This window comes from Macaca thibetana, chromosome 15, assembly GCF_024542745.1.
Source record: "Macaca thibetana thibetana isolate TM-01 chromosome 15, ASM2454274v1, whole genome shotgun sequence".
Lineage (NCBI taxonomy): Eukaryota > Metazoa > Chordata > Mammalia > Primates > Cercopithecidae > Macaca > Macaca thibetana.
The window spans coordinates 3,577,984-3,595,562 of NC_065592.1; the positions used below are offsets into that span (position 1 = coordinate 3,577,984).

General features: G+C 49.5%; 2 protein-coding genes across 8 annotated transcripts in view; both read left to right on the top strand.

The window, feature by feature from the left end:
- The window catches only part of TMEM141 (transmembrane protein 141), a 191,348-nt gene that overhangs the window by 164,364 nt on the left and 9,405 nt on the right, over window positions 1-17,579 (top strand). The window lies entirely within an intron of this gene.
- Window positions 1-17,579, top strand: part of RABL6 (RAB, member RAS oncogene family like 6) — a 136,769-nt gene that overhangs the window by 60,984 nt on the left and 58,206 nt on the right. The window lies entirely within an intron of this gene.

Sequence of the window (17,579 nt, forward strand, 5' to 3'; positions counted from 1 at the left end):
GCTCCCCACTGGATCTCCAGCTCAATGACTCAGACTTGACAGGCAGCACCGGCTCCCCTCAAAGGCTCTAAGCTCCACGATCCTCAACCTAGAACAGCAGCACTGGCTCCTCCCCGGTCTTCAGCTCCACAATCCTCAGACTTTAGAAGCTGTAATACCGGCTTCTCCCTGGGTTTCCAGCTATGTAACCCTCAGACATGAACCGCAGCAGCACCGGCTCCTCCCCATCTCCAGTTCCACGAGCCTCAAAATAGAACAGCATCACCAGCTCCTCCCTGGATCTCCAGCTTCCAAACCCTCAAACTTCAAATGAAGCACCGGATCCTCCCCACGGTTGAACAGCAGCACGGGCTCCTCCCCCAAAGCTCCAGGTCCACAGCCCTCTGACTTAAATGGGAGTAGCACCGGCTCCTCCCTAGGTCTCCAGCTCCACAACCCTCACACTAGAACACCAGAACTCGCCCCTCCCCGCTCTCCAGCTCCACGACCCTCACACTAGAACACCAGAACTCGCCCCTCCCCGCTCTCCAGCTCCACGACCCTCACACTAGAACACCAGAACTTGCCCCTCCCCACTCTCCAGCTCCACGACCCTCACACTAGAACACCAGAACTTGCCCCTCCCCACTCTCCAGCTCCACGACCCTCACACTAGAACACCAGAACTTGCCCCTCCCCACTCTCCAGCTCCACGACCCTCACATTAGAACACCAGAACTTGCCCCTCCCCGCTCTCCAGCTCCACGACCCTCAGACTTGAACAGCAGCAGTGGCTCCTCACTAGGTCTCCAGCTCCATGACTCCCAACATGAAACAGCAGCACCAGCTCCTCTGCACAACCCGAACCCCACGACCCTCAGACTCGGACCACAGCAGCACCAGCTCCCCAGCAAGTCTCCAGCTCCACAACCCTCAGCCTTAAACAACAGCATCACCAGCTCCTCCCTGGGTCTTGAGCTCCACAACACTCAAGCTAGAACAACGCTTCTCCCTGGGTCTTCAGCTCCATGATCCTCACAGTTGAACAAAAGAACCGGCTCCTCCCCGAGACTTCAGCTCCACAGGCCTCAAACTAAAACAGCAGCACCAGCTCCTCCCTGGGTCTCCAGCTCCACTGCCTCACACTAGGACAGCAGCACTGCCTCGTCCCTGGTTCTCCAGTTCCATAACCCTCAAATTTAAACAGTAGCAACACTGACTCCTCCTAAGTCTCCAGCTCCATGACCCTCAAACTAAAACAACAACGGTCCTGCCTGGGTCTCCACTCCACGAACCTCACACTGGAACAGCAGCAAAAACTCATCCCTGAGTCTCCAGCTCCACAACCCTGAAACTAGAACACCACCGGCTCCTCCATGGGTCTCCAGCTCAATGACTCTCAAACTACAACACCGGCTCCTCCCTGGGTCTCCAGCTCCATGACCCTCAAACTAGAAAAGCACCTGCTCCTGCTCGGATCTCCAGCTCCACGACCCTCAAACTGCGTCAACACCGGCTCCTCCTCGGGTCTCCAGCTCCACGACCCTCAGGTGAGGGATGACTTTCCCTCAGCTCCTCTCCTAACATCCATCTCCTGGTGACCTGGAAAGGCTCATACCTGGCAGTGACCACAGCTGTCCAGTCTTGGGCTTCTCTGCAGAGCTGACACAGGGCTGGCAATCTCACTCCCTGACGTCTGGGGCCTGGGGCTCTGGGGGCATCCACAGCCTTGGGAGGGTCACAAAGTCCTTCCCTCTGCCTTTCCCTCAGCTCAGTTGGGAGGGACATCCCGGGTGGCAGGCAACAGCTTGGACAATGCGTCTTTCAGGGTCGAGGAGTCAGCAGACTGCACAGGGAAAGTTACGATTTTTTTTCTTTTTTTTTTTTTTTTTTTTTTTTGAGACAGAGTCTCGCTCTGTCGTCCAGGCTGGAGTGCAGTGGCACAATCTCGGCTCACTGCAAGCTCCGCCTCCTGGGTTCATGCCATTCTCCTGCCTCAGCCTCCCAAGTAGCTGGGACTACAGGCGCCTGCCACCACACCCGGCTAATTTTTTTTTTTTTTTTTTTTTTTTTTTGAGACGGAGTCTCGCTCTGTCTCCCAGGCTGGAGTGCAGTGGTGCGATCTCGGCTCACTGCAAGCTCCGCCTCCCGGGTTCACGCCATTCTCCCGCCTCAGCCTCCGAGTAGCTGGGACTACAGGTGCCCGCCACCACGCCCGGCTAATTTTTTGTATTTTTAGTAGAGACGGGGTTTCACCGTGTTAGCCAGGATGGTCTTGATCTCCTGACCTCGTGATCCGCCTGTCTCGGCCTCCCAAAGTGCTGGGATTACAGGCTTGAGCCACCGCGCCCGGCCTTTTTTTTTTGTATTTTTAGTAGAGATGGGGTTTCTTTTTTTTTTTTTTTTTTTTTTTTTTTTTGAGACGGAGTCTCGCTCTGTCGCCCAGGCTGGAGTGCAGTGGCGCTATCTCGGCTCACTGCAAGCTCCGCCTCCCGGGTTTACGCCATTCTCCTGCCTCAGCCTCCCGAGTAGCTGGGACTACAGACGCCCGCCACCTCGCCCAGCTAATTTTTTTGTATTTTTAGTAGAGACGGGGTTTCATTGTGTTAGCCAGGATGGTCTCGATCTCCTGACCTCGTGATCCGCCCGTCTCGGCCTCCCAAAGTGCTGGGATTACAGGCTTGAGCCACCGCGCCCGGCCGAGATGGGGTTTCACCGTGTTAGCCAGGATGGTCTCGATCTCCTGACCTCCTGATCTGCCAGCCTCGGCCTCCCAAAGTGCTGGGATTAGAGGTGTGAGCCACCATGCCTGGATGGAAAAATTAAGATTTAATGTTGGCTGGGCGTGGTGGCTCACACCTGTAATTCCAGCACTTTGGGAGGCCAAGGCAGGTGGATCACTGGAGCCCAGGAGTTCAAGACCATCCTGGGCAACGTGGTGAGACCCAATCTCTACAAAATATTAAAAAATAAGCCAAATGTGGTGGTGCACACTTATAGTCCCAGCTACTCGAGAGGCTGAGGTGGGAGGATCGCTTGAGCTTGGGAAGTTGAGGTTGCAGTGAGCTGAGATCGTGCCACTGCACTCCAGTCTGGGCAACAGAGCAAGACCTTGTCTCTCTCTCTCTCTCTCCATATATATATATATGTGTATATGTATATGTATATGTGTGTGTATATATATGTATATGTGTGTGTATATATGTATATGTGTGTGTATATATATGTATATGTGTGTATATATATGTATATGTGTGTATATATGTATATGTGGTGTATATATGTATATGTGTGTGTATATATATGTATATGTGTGTATATATATGTATATGTGTGTGTATATATGTATATGTGTGTATATATATGTATATGTGTGTATATATATGTATATGTGTGTGTATATGTATATGTGTGTATATATGTATATGTGTGTATATATGTATGTGTGTGTATATATATGTATATGTGTGTGTATATGTGTATATGTGTGTGTATATATATGTATATGTGTGTGTGTGTATATATGTGTATGTGTGTGTGTGTGTATATATACGTTGGACAGTGGCTCATGCTTGTAATTCCAACACTTTGGGAGGGCAGACTTTTTTTTTTTTTTTTTGAGATGGAGTCTCGCTCTGCTGTCCAGGCTGGAGTGCAATGGCCGGATCTCAGCTCACTTGCAAGCTCCACCTCCCGGGTTCACGCCATTCTCCTGCCTCAGCCTCCCGAGTAGTTGGGACTACAGGCGCCCGCCACCTCGCCCGGCTAATTTTTTGTATTTTTAGTAGAGACGGGGTTTCACCGTGTTAGCCAGGATGGTCTCGATCTCCTGACCTCGCGATCCGCCCGTCTCGGCCTCCCAAAGTGCTGGGATTACAGACTTGAGCCACCGCGCCCGGCCGGGAGGGCAGACTTTTTGAGCCCAGGAGTTAGAGACCAGCCTGGGCAATATGGTGAAATCCCATCTTTTCAGAAAATACAAAAAATAGCTGGGTGTGGTGATGCATGCCTGTAGTCCCAGCCACTTAGGAAACTAAGGCAGGAGGATTGCTTAAACCCAGGAGGTCCAGGCTGCAGTGAGCCATGATTGTGCCTCTGCACTCCAGTGTATGAAACAGAGAGAGACCCTGTCTCAAAAAACAAAAACAAACAAACAAACAAAACGCCGGGCGCGGTGACTCACGCCTGTAATCCCAGCACTTTGGGAGGCCGAGGTGGGCAAATCACAAGGTTAGGAGATCGAGACCATCCTAACTCAATGAAACCCCGTCTCTACTAAAAATACAAAAAATTAGCCGGGCTTGTTGGTGGGCACCTGTACTCCCAGCTACTCGGGAGGCGCTACTCGGGAGGCTGAGGCAGGAGAATGGTGTGAATCTGGGAGGTGGAGCTTGCAGTGAGCCGAGATTGTGCCACTGCACTCCAGCCTGGGCGACAGAGCAAGACTCCGTCTCAAAAAAAAAAAAAAAAAGTAGTAAATGGGGATTAAATGGGGTAAAGAAGATAGTAAAAAATAGAGAAACAGGGCTGGACACGGGGCTCACACCTGTAATCCCAGCATTTTGGGAGGCCGAGGTGGGTGGATCACCTGAGGTCAGGAGTTCGAGACCAGCCTGACCAACATGGAGAAACCCCATCTGCATTAAAAATACAAAATTAGCCAGGCGTGGTGGCGGGTGCCTGTAATCCCAGCTACTCAGGAGGCTGAGGCAGGAGAATCACTTGAACTTGGAGGCAGAGGATGCGGTGAGCCGAGATTGCACCACTGCACTCCATCCTGGCAACTGAGCGAGACTCCGTCTCAAACCAAACGGTGGGTGTGGGGAGCAGCTGCTGCCTCTAGGGCTGAGAGAAAACACCCAAGGAAAGAACAGACTGGGGAGGGCTCTGCCCAAGGTGGGGCCCAGGTCTTGCTGGAGAGGATGTGGCTGCGGACCCCGGAACGGCAGGGAAGCTTGCTGGGCACCCCAGTGATGGCAGCGAGGGTCATCTACTGCGGCCCCTGCAGGGAGGGTGCAGGGAGGAGATGGACAGCCCCCAGCCGCCATGGGGGCCACTGCGATGGGGCCGGGCAGGGTCGCCCGCAGGAGAGGGAGCAGCACTGTCGGGCAGAAAGGGGTCCTGATGCAGAGCTGGGGCCGCGCTTCAGGGCCCAAGGTGGGAAGTGGGAGTGGTGCCTGCTTCAGGTACCCGGCTGGTGGCACAGTCACTACGCCCACCTCGCCGAGCGTACCAGGTTCCTGGGCCTCAGGAGGAGGCTCTGCTTGGGCTGCCCGAGGACTCATCCCCAGGGTCCGCCTGGCATTGAGGTGACCGTAGAGCCTGTCACTCCCAACAGCCAGGCCCAGGGCTGTGATTAGCTCTGCCCCAGGCCACTCCTGAGCGCCAGGGCAATGGGGGCAGCTTGTGGCGACGTTGCCTCTGCCCCAGATCCTAGCTGGGGCCCAGTGAGAATCAGGAGCCCCCACCCCAGGCCGGGAAGGGGTGTAGCCAGGGCTGCGTGCTCCATGGAGCTGGTGGGAGCCAGGAACAGGCAGGAGCCCCCATCAGGCACAGCTGCAGCCGCCCAAGTAGGGGCTGTAGACCCCGGCTTCCCTGTACTCTTGGGGGCCTAGGAAGGACCCCCTCCTTGCCTTTGCAGGCTTGGAGGTGCCTCATCCCACTGCCTGGCCTTTCGCCACTCCTGGTACACCCTCTGATCTCGGAGTGGGGTTGGAGCCAAGCCCGGCACTGTGACTGCCCGACTGAGTACCTGCATACTCAGGCCCTGCCACCTCAGCCCCCTCCGGACTTCGGGTGCAGATATGGGGGCTGCTGAGCACAGCTCAGCACTGGGCTGCAGGTGTCCCTTGGCAAGAACGGCCTGGATGTCATGGACAGCAGTGGGAGGCAGACAGGCTCCTAGGTGGAAAAGGGCAGGTCCTCAGTACGGCCCCACCTTCCGGCCAGGGAGGGCAGTTCCTCCCCTCTGAGGTCCATAAAAACCTGCGGGATCAGCCAGAGCAGGGGAGAGAACAGAGAGACGGGAGGACCAGCTGCAGAGAGGAGCTACCCTGTCTGCTGAGAGCTGAACACTCCGTGGGGATAACCTGCCTACAGAGAGGAGCTGCCCCCAACGGTCTCCTCTGAGCTGTTCTAACACTCAATAAAGCTCCTCTTCGTCTTGCTCACCCTCCACTTGTCTGTGTACCCCATTCTTCCTAAACACAGGACAAGAACTCAGGCAACGGTGCCAGCAGCCACAGAGGTTGCCAGCCAGAAAAGCAACACCCCAAGCATCTCGTAATGCCAGCAGTGGCTGGGGTGCCAGCCGGACATGTTCAGGACCCACTCATGGGTGGCACTGGGTGGCACTGGAGTGCAGGAGAAACTCGCTGGAGGGTGTGCACCAAGGGTCACCTGCACACCAAGGGTGAAGGATGGACCCAGAGCTGGAAGGAAAACCCTAGATAGAACGTTGTCCGCTTCCTCCTCAGTGCGCTCTGCTGACAAGGCCTAACATTGATCTCCTTGCAGAGAAGAAATGTGCACAGGGCACAGCCCCAGGCACAGGCAGGGAGCTCGGCCTCCTCCCACAGCCCTCCTCCCTCCTCCTTTCTCTGTGTCACCCCTCGCCCTCGTATTCCTCTTACCTTCTCATTCTCTCTGCCTTACAACACTGTTCATCATTTCTCATGGATAAGTAAATAGCAGGGTCTTTTGGCCATTTCACAATTGTGGCACTTACTAGCATGGTGGGAATTCTCTGACACATCTCCTTCCAGAGGTGAGGCCTGTGTCCCCTCCCAGAGACCTTCCTGCCACTGCTTCAGCTGACTTCTTAGGCTGGGTCATAAAGCATCTTGCAGCTTTGACCTTGTTCCCAGAGATGCCTTTCTCTTGAAACCTGAGCAACCATGTAAGAAAACCAAGGACCTGAACGCCACCACCATGCCAGAGAGGCTGCCTGTAGACCCTCAGATCGTCAGTTCCAGCTGAGCCCTTCTATCCTTGTCAGCTCAGGTTGCCATCACAGAATACTATAGACAGGGCCACTCAAACAACAGAAATGCATGTTCCCACAGCTCAGGGGGGCTGGAAGTCCCAGATCAAGGTGTCTGCAGGTTTGGTCTCTGGTGAGGCCTCTCTCCGTGGTTTGCAGACGGCCGCCTTCTGGCTGCTTTGTCCTCACATGTTCTTTCCTCTGCATCACACTCTGGTGTCCCTTCCTCTTATATGGACGCCAGTCCTCTTAGATAGGGGCCCACCCTTACAGCCTCATTTTACCCTAATTACCTCCTTAAAGGCCCTATCTCCAATACACTCACATTGGGGATTAGGATGTGAGTGTCTAAATCTGAGGGGACACAATTCAGTTCATAACACCGTCCTTCAGCCACCCCAGTCGAGGCAACAGACATGGGAGCAAAGAAGCCACCTTGGAGGCAGACAGTGCAGCCTGCACTGAGCCACCCAGCTGCTGGAGTCATGTCTGCCGAGACACAAGGCGGGCGGATCATGAGGTCAGGAGATTGAGACCATCCTGGCTAACATGGTGAAACCCCGTCTCTACTAAAAAATACAAAAAACTAGCTGGGCGAGGTGGCGGGTGCCTGTAGTCCCAGCTACTCGGGAGGCCGAGGCAGGAGAATGGCGTGAACCTGGGAGGCGGAGCTTGCAGTGAGCTGAGATCTGGCCACTGCACTCCAGCCTGGGCAACAGAGCGAGACTCCATCTCAAAAATAAATAAATAAATAAATAAATAAATAAATAAATAAATAAAATAAAGAGTTTGGAATGCAAGAGTTTGGAATGCAAAAGAGGCAAGGGGATCAGGGAGGTGCCAGGGCGTGCCTTGCCCTGGTGGTCCTCTTGAACTGTTGTTCCATTTGGTGAAGGGGCTGGTGCCATCATGGATCCTGCCGGGTTATAAACTAGTCCTAGTCAATCTCTTAGTCACTCTGCAGCCGGCAGTGGGTTCCGCCCCTGAAGTTATCTTTTGTTGGAGAGAGAATTCCGGAGGTGCCTGGTCCCTGTCAGAATCCGACCCCTGAAGCCTCTAAGAAAATATATGGCCAGATAAGACAGCACAGTGTGTGCTGAACACGTGTCCAGGTAAATAATTGTGCATAAGGCCTGGGAGTATAGGATGAAGAAGGAAATGGGGTAGGACTCTGAGGCTGTGTTTCAAAATGAGAGGTGTCATACAGGCAGTTTGTCTCAAAGTTGTATCTTGAGACCTGGAGCCAGGAGAGGAAAACATAAAGAAGAAAGAACAGTTTAAAATGCAGTTTGAAGACCCAAGGGGCCTTCAAGATGCTTTAGGCCACTTGCCTTGGTCTCAAAATTGCTGCCACAATGGCCAGTCCATCTCAGGGGATTCAGCAGCTGCTGCAGGCTGAGAAGCAGGACGCTGAGAAGGTGTCTGATGCCTGCAAAAGAAAGAAGTGGAGGTCAAGGTGGATGGATCATGAGGTCAGAAGATTGAGACCATCCTGGCTAACACAGTGAAACCCTGTCTCTACTAAAATACTAAAAATACAAAAATTAGCCAGGGGTGGTGGTATTGGGGGAAGCCACCCGAATTTTTCGACATAGGTTCTTTCTATTTTCCATAAGTGTTGGGTGGCTGAGAAACAAAGAGAGACCGTAAAAAGAGAGGAATTTTTACTGCTGGGCCACCAGGGGTGACATCACATATTGGTAGGACCCTGATGCCTGCCTGAACCTCAAAACCAGCAAGTTTTTATTAAGGGTTTCAAAAGGGGAGGGGGTGTACAAACAGCAAGTAGGTCCAAAATCACATGCTTCAAAGGGCAAAAAGCAGAACTACTAATAAGGGTCTAACAAAGATCACGTGCTTCTGAGGGAACAGGACAAAAGGCAAAAGCAGAACTACTGATAAGAGTCCAACAAAGATCAGAAGTCAAAGGGCAAAAGCAGAACCACTGATGAGGGTCTATGTTCAGCAGTGCACGAATTGTCTTGATAAATATCTTAAACAACAGAAAACAGGGTTCGAGAGCAGAGAACTGGTCTGATCACAAATTTACCAGAGTGGAGTTTCCCAACCCTAGTAAGCCTGAGGGTATGGCAGGAGACCAGGGCGTATCTCAGTCCTTATCTCAACTGCATAAGACAGACACTCCCAGAGCGGCTGTTTATAGACCTCCCCACAGGAATGCATTCCTTTCCTAGGGTATTAATATTAATATTCTTTGCTAGGAAAAGAATTTAGCAATAGCTCTCCTACTTCCACATCCATTTATAGGCTCTGCAAGAAGAAAAATATGGCTCTTTTTCCCAACCCCGCAGGCAGTCAGACCTTATGGTTGTCTTCCCTTGTTCCCTAAAAATTGCCGTTATTCTGTTCTTTTTCAAGGTGCACTGATTTCATGTTGTTCAAACACACATGTTTTGCAATCAATTTATACAGTTAACACAATTATCACAGTGGTCCTGAGGTGATGTACATCCTCAGCTTACAAATATAACAGGATTAAGAGATTAAAGTAAAGACAGGCATAAGAAATTATAAAAGTATTATTTGGGAACTGATAAATGTCTGTGAAATCTTCACAATTTATTTTCCTCTGCCGTGGCTCTAGTCAGTCCCTGTGTTCAGGGTCCCTGATTTCCCGCAACATGGTGGCACATGCCTGTAGTCCCAGCTACTCAGGAGGCTGAGGCAGAGAAGTGTTTGAACCTGGGAGGTAGAGGTTGCAGTAAATCGAGATCACCACCACTACACTCCAGCCTGGGCCACAGAGCGAGACTCCGTCTCAAAAAAAAAGAGAAAGAACTGGAGGCTGATGCAGGCCAAAGAAGCAGCTCAGGCTGAAATTGAACACTACCACCACCTGCAGAGGGAGAAAGAGTTGAAGGCCAAGGAAGCTGCGGCACTGGGATCCAGGGCACTGGTAGCACCGAAGTGGAGAAGGAGGCCCAGGAAGAGATGACCATCCTCCAGACCTACATTCCTCACAACAGGGATGAAGTCTGGGATAACCTCCTGGCTTTTGTCGGTGACATTTGGCCAGAAATCCTTGAAAACGACCACATAAATGGATACAAGAAGAAAGAAGCACCTGTCCTGTGGGTTGGCATTTTAGATGCCCTCGTGGATTATGAATCTTTAGCACAGCTCTTGTTATATTTTTTTTTTTTTTTTTTTTTTTTTTTTTGAGACGGAGTCTCGCTCTGTCACCCAGGCTGGAGTGCAGTGGCGTGATCTCCGCTCACTGCAAGCTCCGCCTCCCGGGTTCACGCCATTCTCCTGCCTCAGCCTCCTGAGTAGCTGGGACTACAGGTGCTCGCCACCTCGCCTGGCTAGTTTTTTTGTATTTTTTTTTTTAGTAGAGACGGGGTTTCACCATGTTAGCCAGGATGGTCTCGATCTCCTGACCTCGTGATCCACCCATCTCGGCCTCCCAAAGTGCTGAGATTACAGGCTTGAGCCACTGCGCTCGGCCATTATATTCTTTTTTTTTTTTTTTTTTTTTTTTGAGACGGAGTCTCGCTTTGTCGCCCAGGCTGGGGTGCAGTGGCCGGATCTCAGCTCACTGCAAGCTCCGCCTCCCGGGTTTACGCCATTCTCCTGCCTCAGCCTCCCAAGTAGCTGGGACTACAGGCGCCCACCACCTCGCCCGGCTAGTTTTTTGTATTTTTAGTAGAGACGGGGTTTCACCGTGTTAGCCAGGATGGTCTCGATCTCCTGACCTCGTGATCCGCCTATCTCGGCCTCCCAAAGTGCTGGGATTACAGGCTTGAGCCACCGCGCCTGGCATTTTTTTTGTATTTTTTTTTTTAGTAGAGACGGGGTTTCACCATGTTAGCCAGGATGGTCTCGATCTCCTGACCTCGTGATCCACCCATCTCGGCCTCCCAAAGTGCTGAGATTACAGGTTTGAGCCACTGCGCTCGGCCGTTATATTCTTATGGAATGGTGAAGGGGGCCTGCCCCTCCACACCTGTGGGTATTTCTCGCAAGGTGGGGACAAGAGACTGAGAAAAGAAATAAGACACAGAGAAAAACTATAGAGGAAGAAAAGTGGGTCCAGGGGACCAACGCTCAGCAAGTGAGGGCCTGCACCAGCGCTGGTCTCTGAGTTCCTCCGTGTTTATTGATCACTATCTCTATTATCTCGGTGAGGGTAATGTGGCAGGACTACAGAGTAATGGTGGGGAGAGGGTCAGCAGGAAAACATGTGAGCAAAGGAATGTGTCATAAATAAGTTTAAGGAAAGGTGCTGTGCCTGGATGTGCACGTAGGCCAGATTTATGTTTAACTTTACACAAACATCTCAGTGCAGTAAAGTGTAGCAGAGCAGTATCGTCAACAGCATGTCTCACCTCCAGCCATGGGCGGTTTTCTCCTATCTCAGTAAATAGAATGTACGGTCAGGTTTTACACCGAGACATTCCATTCCCAGGGAGGAGCAGGAGACAGATGCCTTCCTCTTATCTCAACTGCAAAGAGGACTTCCTCTTTCACTAATCCTCCTCAACACAGACCCTTTACGGGTGTCGGGCTGGGAGATGGTAAGGTCTTTCCCTTCCCACGAGGCCATATCTCAGGCTGTCTCAGTGTGGGGAAACCTTGGACAATGCCCAGGCTTTCTTGGGCAGAGGTCCCTGCGGTTTTCCACAGTGCATTGTCCCTGGTAATTGAGAATGGAGAATGGCGATGACTTTTACCAAGCATACTGCCTGCAGACACATCTTTAACAAAGCACATCCTGCCCAGCCCTAAATCCATTAAACCTTGAGTCAACACAGCACAGGTTCCTGCTAGCACAGGGTTGGGGCTAAGGTTACAGATTAACTGCATTTGCAAGCAGAAGAAGTTTTCTTAGTACAGATCAAAATGGAGTTTCTTATGTCTTCCTTTTTCTACATGGACACCCTAACAGTCTGATCTCACACATTTCAATTTATTACAACAAACAGTGAGAAAAAGAAATTTCCCATTTTATATTACTCATGTTTGAACACACACTAATTTACCAGGGCCTTTAACTAAAGCAAGCGAACATGCTGACTTACTGGTGTCATCTGCATTCATAAAAGCACAATAACTTCATGCTTTGACTCATGCAAATGTGACGCCCTAACAGTCTGATTTCACACCCTTACAGTCTGATCTCTCCCTCACATTTCCCCCTTTTCTTTTTGACAAAACTGCCATCATGATCAGGGTCTGTTCTCGATGGTCGCTGTCTCTTCGGAGCTGCTGGGTACACCTGTAAACTAACAACAGAGAGAACAGGCACACAAGGATTAATATGAAATTTACGGTAGTGGAACTTCCGAGGGTTTTAGCCCAAGTGACAGGGTTAAGACTTGCGAGGTCATCAGCAAATCCCACAATTGCCTCAGTTCCTGGTACCAAATTTAAATGGGCTTTTGATGCTTTGACAATTTATTCTTTTAATATCACCATTCTGTTCATCTGGGGAGCCGATGGTGCTCGATTGCGGTGTCTCCGTCTCCACAGAGGTGCTCTTCTTTGCATCTCCAATGAGTTCATTGTAGAACTTTAAATGTCTAGCGGGTATCCAAACAGGAAGCTGAATTTCTCCTGGTGAATGAAACACAAGCAAAACCTCTCCACAACGTTACCACCTTCCCTATTTCCCATGTTTTATTTTTGTTGTCTTTCCACCAAATCAGTTTTCCTTCGTGTGGGCTGTTCTTTTTATCAGTAAGATGTTGTTCTGCAGAGGTAGTAGTATGATTTCTATAAATGTTTGAAAATTTTAAAGTAGACAGTGCTAGATTAAGTTGCATCTGAGGAGTGGTATACTCCTTACTGTCTCCCCCTTCTTTTTGTTTAACCAATTGAGTTTTCAGTGTTCTATTAGTTCTTTCAACTATGGCCTGTCGTTGGGAATTATAGGGAATTCCTGTTGTATGTGTCATTTTCCACTGATTTTTTTTTTTTTTTTTTTTTTTTTTTTGAGACGGAGTCTCACTCTGTCGCCCAGGCTGGAGTGCAGTGGCCGGATCTCAGCTCACTGCAAGCTCCGCCTCCCAGGTTCATGCCATTCTCCTGCCTCAGCCTCCCGAGTAGCTGGGACTACAGGCGCCCGCCACCTCGCCTGGCTAGTTTTTTTGTACTTTTTGTAGTAGAGATGGGGTTTTACCATGTTAACCAGGATGGTCTCGATCTCCTGACCTCGTGAGCAGCCCGTCTCGGCCTCCCAAAGTGCTGGGATTACAGGCTTGAGCCACCGCACCTGGCCTATTTTCCACTGATTTAAGAATTTTTGGAATGCTTTACTACAGTATCCTGGCCCATTGTCAGTTTTGATTTTTTCTGGAACTCCCATGACAGCAAAACAAGATAATAAATGTCTTTTAACATGGGAAGTACTTTCTCCTGTCCGGCAGATTGCCCACATGAAATGTGAATAAGGATCTACTGTCACATGGACACATGATAATTTTCCAAATGAAGGTACATGTGTGACATCCGTTTGCCATAATGCATTAGCACACAGACTTCTGGGATTAACTCCTGCCTCCTAAGTGGGCAGGTGTAGGACTTGACACTGGGTGCAATATTGTACAATATTTTTTGCCTGTTTCCATGTGATATTAAATTTATTTTTTTATTATTATTTTTTATTTTTTTAATTTTTTAATTTTTTTTGAGACAGAGACTCGCTCTGTCGCCCAGGCTGGAGTGCAGTGGCCGGATCTCAGCTCACTGCAAGCTCCGCCTCCCAGGTTTACGCCATTCTCCTGCCTCAGCCTCCCAAGTAGCTGGGACTATAGGCGCCCGCCACCTCACCCGGCTAGTTTTTTGTATTTTTTAGTAGAGACGGGGTTTCACCATGTTAGCCAGGATGGTCTCAATTTCCTGACCTCGTGATCCGCCCATCTCGGCCTCCCAAAGTGCTGGGATTACAGGCTTGAGCCACTGTGCCTGGCCTTAAATTTATTTTTAAATCCTGTCACATCTACAAGGGTCAAAGCATGAAGTTCTTGTGCTTTTATGAATGCAGATGACACCAGTAAGTCAGCTTGTTCATTTGCTTTAGTTAAAGGCCCTGGTAAATTAGTGTGTGTTCAAACATGAGTAATATAAAATGGGAAATTTCTTTTTCTCACTGTTTGTTGTAATAAACTGAACAGCTGGTTTAACTGACCATCTATGCTATATTTGATTAGGGCTGGCTCAATATCCCTTGTAGCCTGTACTACATATGCAGAATCTGATACAATATTAATAGGCTGAGGCCGGGCGCGGTGGCTCAAGCCTGTAATCCCAGCACTTTGGGAGGCCGAGACGGGTGGATCACGAGGTCAGGAGTTCGAGACCATCCTGGCTAACACGGTGAAACCCCGTCTCTACTAAAAAATACAAAAAACTAGCCGGGCGAGGTGGCGGGCGCCTGTAGTCCCAGCTACTCAGGAGGCTGAGGCAGGAGAATGGCATAAAAACCCGGGAGGCAGAGCTTGCAGTGAGCTGAGATCCAGCCACTGCACTCCAGCCTGGGCGACACAGCGAGACTCCGTCTCAAAAAAAAAAAAAAAAAAAAAAAAAAACAATATTAATAGGCTGATTAAAATCTTGTAACACTGTAATGATGCCAACCGATCCTGCTTTTTAAGCTGAGTGATATTGAGTTTCAGTGGCTCGTTTTTTGGCCCGGTGTAAGTCACTTTTCAATTGCTGGAACCATCAGTAAACACTGTCCGAGCATTTTCTAAAGGTTTATGTCTGGTAATTTTAGGTAAAATCCAAGTAGTTTTAAAAACTGGAAGATTTTTGTTTTTGGGTAATGATTGTCAATAATTCCCACAATATCAGCAAGACCAGTCTGCCATGCACCAGAATTGATAAAGGCTTGTCTAACCTGTTCCTTGTTTAAAGGAACAGTGATTTTGTCTGGGTCACTTCCAGACAGTTAGATTATTCGTAGTCTTGCCAGACCAATTAATGTAGCCGTTTGATCCAAGTACAATGTAAAAGTCTTAATTGTACTGTAAGGAAGGAATGACCACTCCACAAGATCAGTATTTTGAACAGTGGTGCCTGTTGGAGAGTGTGTAGCAGCAAAAACCAAAAGTTGGAGTGGGGCCAAGGGATCTATTCTATTTACTTGTGCTGATCGAATTTTTTCTTCAACTAATTCAATATCTTTTGCTGCCTCTGGGGTTAACATTCTTTTACTATTTAAGTCTGGGTCCCCTCTTAAGATACAGAACACATTTGACATGGTGTAAGTAGGAATGCCTAGAGTTGGCAGAATCTAATTAATATCTCCTAGCAATTTTTGAAAGTCATTTAATGTTTTTAATGTGTCTTTTCTTATTTCTATTTTTTGTGGTTTAATTTTTCTTTTTTCTTTTTTCTTTTTTTTTTGAGGCAGAATCTCGCTCTGTTGCCCAGACTGGAGTGCAGTGGTGCTATCTCGGCTCACTGCAAGCTCCGCCTCCCGGGTTCACGCCATTCTCCTGCCTCAGCCTCCCGAGTAGCTGGGAATACAGGTACCCGCCACCACTCCTGGCTAATTTTTTGTATTTTTAGTAGAGACGGGGTTTCACCATGTTAGCGAGGATGGTTTTGATCTCTTGACCTCATGATCCGCCCACCTCGGCCTCCCAAAGTGCTGGGATTACAGGTGTGAGCCACCACGCCCGGCCAATTTTCTATTTTCTACTTGTATACCTAAATAATGAAAAGCAGTAGAGGTCTGAATCTTATTAGATGCTATTGTCAGTACTGCGTTGGCAACCTCTGTTTGCAGAAATGTGTAACAGTCAATCAATTTGTCTCTCATTTCTGTAGCACATAGAATATCATCTACATGCCGGGCACGGTGGCTCAAGCCTGTAATCCCAGCACTTTGGGAGTCCGAGACGGGCAGATCACGAGGTCAGGAGATCGAGACCATCCTGGCTAACACGGTGAAACCTCGTCTCTACTAAAATACAAAAAAATTAGCCAGACGAGGTGGCGGGCGCCTGTAGTCCCAGCTACTCGGGAGGCTGAGGCAGGAGAATGGCCTGAACCCGGGAGGCGGAGCTTGCAGTGAGCTGAGATCCGGCCACTGCACTCCAGCCTGGGCGACAGAGCGAGACTCCGTCTCAAAAAAAAAAAAAAAAAATCATCTACATAATGAATGATATAACAGTCTGAAAACTTGTCTCTAACTGGATGATGAGCTTGAACTATGAAAGTCTGACAAATAGCTGGGCTGTTTAACATACCTAGTAGCTGGTTTCTTATTATTTATGGCTGGTATAGTATAAGCACATTTTTCAAAATCCTGCTTCACCAGAAGAATGGTAAAAAAAAAAAAAAAAAAGCAGTCCTTCCGATCAATTACAATTTTTTTTTGAGACGGAGTCTCGCTCTGTCCCCCGGGCTGGAGTGCAGTGGCCGGATCTCAGCTCACTGCAAGCTCCGCCTCCCGGGTTTACGCCATTCTCCTGCCTCAGCCTCCTGAGTAACTGGGACTACAGGTGCCCGCCACCTCGCCCGGGTAGTTTTTTTTTTTTTTGTATTTTTTAGTAGAGACAGGGTTTCACCGTGTTAGCCAGGATGGTCTCGATCTCCTGACCTCGTGATCCACCCGTCTCGGCCTCCCAAAGTGCTGGGATTACAGGCTTGAGCCACCGCTCCCGGCCCCAGATCAATTATAATTAAAGGCCAATCTTTGGGGATCATGGCCCTACAGGGCAACCCGGGTTGGAGACCCCCGTGGGTTGAATTACGGTATTAACAACTCTTCATTCAGTTAGCATGGGCCATCTGCTGGATTTTTTCTGAATTACAAACACAGGAGGATTCCAAGGCAAAAATGAAGGCTCAGTATGTCCCTTTTCTAATTGTTCCTTTGCTAATAAATGTAAAGCCTCCAGTTTTTGTTTTGGTAGCGGCCACTGATTTATCCATACAGGTTTTTCTGTTTTCCAAGTTAATGCAATGGGTTTTGGAGGCTCTACAGTGGCTGCCCCTAAAAAGGATACCCTATTCCCTTTTTTCCTTGATCTCCCTCAGCCTCAGTTGGGACTTTAATGCCATTTTCACTCTTTCCTAGTCCTTTTTCCGGTACATATCCCATTTTAGTCATGATGTTTTGACTCATGAGGCTGTATAATGGAGCGGGCATAGTGATTTCCACACCCCTTTGTTGTAATAAATCTCGACCCCACAGATTAACAGGAATTGGAGTAGTCATTGGCTGAACAGTACTTTTTTGATTATCTGTCCCTAAACAATGTAAAATCATAGTACTTTGATACACCTCTGAGGCAGTGCCTACACCCACCAAACTTGCAGCCGTCTGTTGTTTTGGTCAGTTTCTTGGCCACTGATCCAAAGCATTGATAGAGACGTCGCCCCAGTGTAGGGTCCAGCCCTGCAGAGCCTGTGGGTTTTCTCTTTGTGTGCAGAGACAAGAGATTGTAGAAAGAGGCCAGGCGCGGTGGCTCACGCCTGTAATCCCAGCACTTTGGGAGGCCGAGGCGGGCGGATCACAAGGTCAGGAGATCGAGACCATGGTGAAGCCTCGTCTCTACTAAAAATACAAAAAAAATTAGCCAGGCGTGGTGGTGGGTGCCTGTAGTCCCAGCTACTCAGGAGGCTGAGGCAGGAGAATGGCATG